The 6,274-nt window shown below is 54.7% G+C and overlaps 1 pseudogene; it reads right to left on the bottom strand.

Moving 5' to 3' along the window:
• Positions 1-774: 774 nt before the first annotated feature.
• Positions 775-2,236, bottom strand: LOC148050647 (olfactory receptor 14J1-like; annotated as a pseudogene).
• Between the last annotated feature and the right edge of the window lie 4,038 nt (positions 2,237-6,274).

Genomic DNA, 6,274 nt, shown 5'->3' with positions numbered 1-6,274 from the left:
GTTATTGACATTGTTCTCATCCTGAACCCAAAACACAGCACTATACCAGCTTTTAAGAAGAAAATTAACTCTATCCCAGCTGAAACCAGGACAACATCGCTTGTGCCCTGTCCCCCTTCTGTTCCTCCTAACTGAGACAGCTTCCTCCAGGTCCTGGAACCTACCCAGCCCTATCTGCATCCCATGTGGAGTTTCACAGACATCCCTGCTCTGGGGTCTGCCAGGGTCTGGACAAGGAGAGAGGTCGAACAGGGATGGCCATTCCCCCAGTGCAGGCCCTGAGCCCAACAGGAGGAGGCAAAAAAGGCCATGCAGCAAAACTCACCCATAAACCTGTGGAGAGTGGCCAGTGCTGGAAGTGGCCGAATAGGGCGGGCACCACTGAAAGCTCCCTCCAGTCCCATTCCCTAACACATTGCCCTGAGCTCTACTGCCCTCAGCCCATAGAGAATCAAAGCACAGCAGCACGGCCTTTTGGGGGCAATCCCTTCAGCCTGTTCCAGACCTCAGCTTTGGAAAAAGAGCCCAACCTCCAGACACCAGGACTGAGGAAACCCCCATTTATTACAGAGGTGTGACATGGGAGGCCACTGTACCATTGAGCCAGGCACATGTGCAAAGACCTTTGGGTCAGACAGACTGGCTTCATGCCTCTGGAGAAGCGAACTGCATGTAGACATTCCTGGAGAAACACAGTGATCACAGATTAAATGCCCAAAGCACAGGAGATTCCCCAGATACATTGGAAATCACTTGTGAAGAGACATGGGCAGCTTATTGCTGCTGAAAGACTGCTGATTGAATGAGCTTCTTCAGTGCGTCTTTGAGCTCCTGGTTCCTCATGCTGTAGATGAGGGGGTTCACTGCTGGAGGCACCACCGAGTACAGAACTGCCATCACCAGGGCCAGAGATGGGGAGGAGATGGAGGGGGGCTTCAGGTAGGCAAACATGCCAGTGCTGACTAACAGGAAGACCACGGCCAGGTGAGGGAGGCACGTGGAAAAGGCTTTGTGGCGTCCCTGCTCAGAGGGGATCCTCAGCACGGCCCTGAAGATCTGCACATAGGACAGCACAATGAAAACAAAACACCCAAATGCTACTAAGAGACTAACCACAAGAAGCCAAATTTCCCTGAGGTAGGATTGTGAGCAAGAGAGCTTAAGGATGTGGGGGATTTCACAGAAGAACTGGTCCACAACATTGCCATGGCAGACGGGGAGTGAAAATGTATTGGCCATGTGAAGGAGAGCATTGAGGAACCCAGTGCCCCAGGCAGCTGCTGCCATGTGGACAAGCTCTGCTGCCCAGGAGGGTCCCGTAGTGCAGGGGTTTGCAGATGGCAACATAGTGGTCATAGGCCATGACGGTGAGGAGAGAATACTCTGAGGCAATCAAGAAGAATACAAAGAAAACCTGGGCAGCACAACCTGCGTAGGAGATGACCCTGGTGTCCCAGAAGGAATTAGCCATGGCTTTGGGGACAGTGATGGCGATGGAGCCCAGGTCAAGAACAGAAAGTTTGAGGAGGAAGAAGTACATGGGAGTGTGGACGTTGTAGTTGCAGGCTACTGCAGTGATGATGAGGCCGTTGCCCAGGAGGGCAGCCAGGTAGATGCCCAGGAAGAGCCAGAAGTGCAAGAGGTGCAGCTCCTGTGTGTCTGCGAATGCCAGGAGAAGAAACTGTGTGATGGAGCTGTCATTGGACACCTGCTGCCTCTGGGCATGGGACACTGTCCAAGGAGGAAAAGACTGACAAGTTAGGGGGACTTCTCTGAGCAAAATCAAAGCCATTTCTCATACAACCTCCACCTCCTGCACAAACCCTTTGAGAGGTTTGGTTCTTTTACAGCTCCTCCTCCCCTCGCACCCAGGGGAGTGTTCTTGCATGTCAGAAAGCCCCAGCATTTGTGCTGCACTCAGGGAGAACAGAGGGAGTCCTGCGAGGCAAGAGGAGTGCCTGTGGCTTAGTGCAGAGGGAGGGGAGCTGGTCTGTCCCTCCGTCTGGCTCCCAGCTGCCCTGGGCCTGCACCTTTCTGAGGTGGAGGGTGATCACACTCCCATATTACCCTGAAAAGCCACCATGCACTGCTGTGAGCAGAGGGATCCACCTCAGACCACTAAATGTCTCACCCTCTCCTAAGGTCTCAGCACCCCACTTCTAGCCCAGGACACACATGGCTCATTTCACAAACCCATCAGCATCTTCTCTGTCGTAGCATCTCTGATCTTCTCCATGGTGCCTTCAGATATCACAAAGGTGCTATAGGCCAGGTTTTCATCCTGGAGGGAAGCTCACAGCTTGGAAGGAATCCTCAAGGAGATGGCCAAGTGTCGTAATGATGGCATCTGATTAAGTATGATTCACTTCATACCCCAGCCCCACAGACTGCATTGCCCACAGCCACACAGGTTAGAGGAAAGCTGAGACATGTGTTCCCATGGTCACAAATGCATGAAAGGACCCACAAGATCCTCCTGTGACTTTGCAGCTAAAAATTCCCATTGCCGGAGAGCCTGGCAGCAAGAACAAGTCCCATCAGACTTAGTGATCACTCGCTCAGCAGTCTCAGGGACTTCTTCAAAGTTGACAGGTCCTTTTCCATTTATCCCTTTTCCCCTATCCTCCCCACTCCATGTAGGAAATTGAAAACAAATTGAGGAAATCTTCATTATCTTTATGGTAATCCCTGCCAGAACCTTCTCCTTGAAACATCTCAGGAAATATTCTGGGGGGGAACTGGAGCTGTGAGCAGCCCTGACCCATGCAGCACCCTCTCGAGAGCAGAAGGACCCTGCCCTACCAGGGGTCCCTTCTTCCACCCACAGATTCTCCCCACAGCGCCGTTGGGAGCTCCCCGGGCAGGCTGAGCACTGACCCTGGCACATAGACCGCTGGGGCACAGGGACCCTGCTCTGAAGGACAGCCCTGGGCATCCGTGGCTGTTCACTCAGCTTAACATCCTTGCAGTCATCCCCGGAGGAAGGCAGCCATCATGCCCTGTTCCTCTGATGGTGCAGCAGGGAAAACCTGCTCTGGAATGTGCCTTCCTCCTCTGCACTAGAGAAACTGTGAGAATCCTCCTTAAAGATTCCACAGGCTGTGGCATGTAGCAGCTTTTGGAGATCCCTCCCGCAACTGCAGCTTCACTGCCCTGCTTCCAGGGACTTACCCTGTCAAGGGCTGTGAAGATTTTTCCCATAATGAGCTCTCAGCGTTCTCCCACTCCGGGCTGCCTTTAACCTCTCTCTGCCTCGCTCCTCTCCCCTCGCTGCCTGCAGGCAGTGCCCTCAGGCCTGCTGCCCTTTGCAGAGGAGCTGCTCCTGGGCAGAGCTGTCTCTCTGCAGTGCTGCCCACTTGCCAGCAGCTCCCTCCATCCCAGGAGCCCAGCCCAGCTCAGCAGCAGAGGCCCAGCCCAAGGCACCACTTTCTCTGCCCCTCTGGGCTCCCTCCAGGTGTCCCTGGGGCTCTAAGGGCTGACAGCGACTGAGAGGCAGCAGGGTCTCTCCTGGGGAGCGGGGATTGACACAGACTGATGTCATTGCTGTCCCTCTCTGAATGCTGGAGAGATGGATTTTAGAAGTGGTATTTTTCCCAAAAATGGCGTAGTGGTCTGCGAGAGGTGTAAATGCTCCTGTCCCTTTAGCCCTCTCCCCATCACATTGCCAGGCGGGACACCTCGTCAGCGACAGGCATTTCCCCCCCTGCGTAGGGCAGCGATTCACCTCAGCCCATAAGGTGTCTCTTCTCTGGTGAGGAGGCCAGAGACTGCAGTGGGGTTCGGCTCTCCCCCATGCACCCCACAGGCCCACAGCCGCTGGGATTCCTCTTGCTTCAGCTCAGGGTGCACAAAACAGGTCCCTGCAGACCAGCCCCTGCCCTGAGCCCCCACTGGGATGCGTGGGGATGGGGGTGGCAGTCAGCTGCTCTCACACAAACTCTGGTGGCATTTGAGGTGCCAGGGGTGGTCCAAGACTTGTGGATGTGTCTGCAAGCTCTGATGGAGCATACCTGGGACACCCACACCTGCCTGAGCATCAGCTGTGGGGCTGGTGGGGAGGGTGCCTTGGCCACCTCACATTACACCCAGTGTTCAGGGCATCTGAACATCTGTCAGACCCACATTTCCATGGCAGCTGCTGGACTTTCAGCTGACCAAGAGGAGGAGTGCACGAGAAGGAGGGTCAGACCTGTCTTGCAGCACCATCCACTGCACTCCTTAGAGCTCAGCTCACTGCAAAGTTCAGGCACGTGCACATCCCTGCAGTGAAGGCACCTACCTTGTTTCAAGGCTCTGTTTTACATGGCATCAGAAAGGCCTCTAGTGCCATGCCAGGGGAGGCTGGGGTGCCCAGTGAAACTGCCTGTGGCTGGCAAATGTGGCACAGGACCTCCAGGAAAGCCATGTCCCACTGGAGTGGGGGCTGGGCAGACACAGCAGGGCCTCCCAAAGGAGTCCGATGCCCTTGTGCCAGCACCTGAATGCCAGCACCCCGGCAAGGAGGCAAGGTCCATCTCGTCTACACCCACATGTGCTGCAAGATTGGGAGGCACATCACACCAGGGTCTCCACTCATGTCCCTGGACACTCAACCCCTGACAGTTTTCTTCTCCCCTCTCCTCTACCCGCCTACCTGATGATATGAAGAAACCCCATGCCACTGATGTCCACAGGCTGGCTGGAGTGCAGGCTTACCTCACCTAGGGACTTTCTCAGGGGTACCTTGTGTTCCTGGAGACTGGCACAAGGTGCTGCTGAGTCAGCTCAGGCAGCAAACTCCTCTCTTGCAAGGCCATCATGGCCCAGGCCTGTGTTTCTCTGCCTCGGGGACTGCAGGGTTTGTTGTCTTCATGAGCACCTCATTTCATCATTACATTGCCACCTGCCATCCTTCCCAGCACATCTTTGCTCTGAAGCAAAGCCTTTGCTTACGCGGGGTCCTGGGTGCTTGGTTCCAGTTTTCTCCATGAGAAGCCTTTGCTGAGCTGCTGCAACCGGAGTGTGCACCCATGCCCTCAGCCTGGGACACAGGCAGGAGCATCTGGAGCCCCTTATTCCATCACGGAGCTTCTGAGGGAACCACTGCAGTGACATGGTGGGACAGGTTGCACAGCGTTGGGTACTGTCATGGCTAGATACAGGCTCTTTAGGGGACACTGGGAGTGGTTGGGGAAGGTGGGAGAATGAGACCGGGGCATGCCCTCTATGAAGGATGGGGCAGATGGAATGTATGGTGGGGCAGAAGACAGGTTGCATGAGTGTTTATGGGTGAGGAACAGAGGAGAAACCAGTGAAGGTGACATGAAGGCGGGAGTTAGAACCACTCAGTCAGGGTGAGGAAGTGGACAAAGGCTTCTGAGGCAGCCCAAGGAAGTCTCCAGATCAGTGACCCTTGCACTCACTGGACGGGCAAAGTGCTTGGGTGCAAACAGTCCCATGGGGTCCTGGAGAATCTCGGGGTTAACTTCTTTTCCCAAGTTCCAAGCTGGCCGAAAGGGTGAGTCGGGGCCGGTCAGGGATGTTGAAGTGTCAGCCTTGGCTGTGGTGACCATGAAATAGTTGCATCCCTGTTCCCAAGGGATGTAAGGCAGGAGACCAGCAGAGCGCAGGTTTGGGATCTCTCTCTCAGAGAAGCAGACATTGTCCTGCTCAGAGCCCTGGTAGTAGGAGATCCCATGGAGAGGAAGATCTGAAAGGGAAAAACCTACAAAAGCTGAGAGGCCTTTAAGGACATCTTCCTCCAGGCACAGGAAGGGTCTGTCCTGATATGCAGGGAAACAACCCCTCACCTCAGGAAACCCACTGAGCTGAACAGGAACCTCATGGCTGAGCTCCAGTGCCAAAGGCAGCACGCAGGAGGTGGAAGCAGGGAGAAGCTCCAAAGGAGGAGCTTAGAAACGTTGTCTGGAGAATTAAGGGTTGTGTTAGGCGAGTCAAAGCTCCCCAAAAGGTCAAGCTTGCAAGGGATGTCAGAGGGCAACAAGGTAAGCTGCTACATCTTCCTTAACCATGACAAAACCACAGAAAGGTGAAGTGGGCCACTGCTGAATTTCGGAAGAGTAGATGCAGCTCACTCTGAAGTACACAATGTCTTCTTTTCCTCTGTCTTCACCAGCAAGCTCTCCCAGGTCTTTGTGCCCTCAGGCAGGACTCAAGGAGGAAGAGAACAACCAGCAGTGGATGAGGATCAGGTCAGGGGCTCCTTAAGCAAACTCACCCCTTCGGAGTCTACGGAGCGGATGGGCTGCATCCAAGGGCGCTCTTTCTCTGCAGT

The sequence above is a fragment of the Nipponia nippon genome, unplaced genomic scaffold (assembly GCF_047370975.1).
Source record: "Nipponia nippon isolate SJK-2023a ecotype South Korea unplaced genomic scaffold, ASM4737097v1 scaffold_77, whole genome shotgun sequence".
Lineage (NCBI taxonomy): Eukaryota > Metazoa > Chordata > Aves > Pelecaniformes > Threskiornithidae > Nipponia > Nipponia nippon.
This window is presented reverse-complemented; position numbering and strand designations above follow the sequence as displayed.